Genomic DNA, 543 nt, shown 5'->3' on the forward strand with positions numbered 1-543 from the left:
TGTGCGTAGTTATTTGTATGTGGTATTCAGTGTTTGTGCATTTAAGCACAACTCTTTCCCCCATCTCATTTACCTTTAATATAAATTTGGTTCCTAWACTAGGGCTGGCTTATCTAGTCATAGTCACTTCCTTAAAGTGGATATAAGAAAACACACCTAGCAGTGGTACACTATAACTGCAGTGTTGTTTAAATGATAAAAAGTTGTTGAGTAAAAATCTTGATAAGATACAGAACAACATTTTAGTTAAGGGAGAGAGCCAGCAGTSAAAAAGGTTTCAAATAAGCCTGTATTTTGAAGTAATAGAGCTTTTTAGATAACAAAGCTTCTGTCAGAAAGAAATCTGTAATATGAGAGGCCCCACAAAGGTGAGATGGAGGGAAAAAATATGCTTGAAATTTGAGGTAGGAGAGGCAAGGAAATGGCTTGTGGGAGGGCTTTCACAAAATAAATACAGCAGATTYCTCACTCAGGAGTTCTGAGCTATTAAGTATGCACATCTTGCTTTATTTCCCAGTAACCTTACTGGTGAACCAACAAACT

The sequence above is a fragment of the Rhea americana genome, unplaced genomic scaffold, assembly GCF_003343005.1.
Source record: "Rhea americana isolate MKP2758 unplaced genomic scaffold, rheAme1 scaffold_407, whole genome shotgun sequence".
Lineage (NCBI taxonomy): Eukaryota > Metazoa > Chordata > Aves > Rheiformes > Rheidae > Rhea > Rhea americana.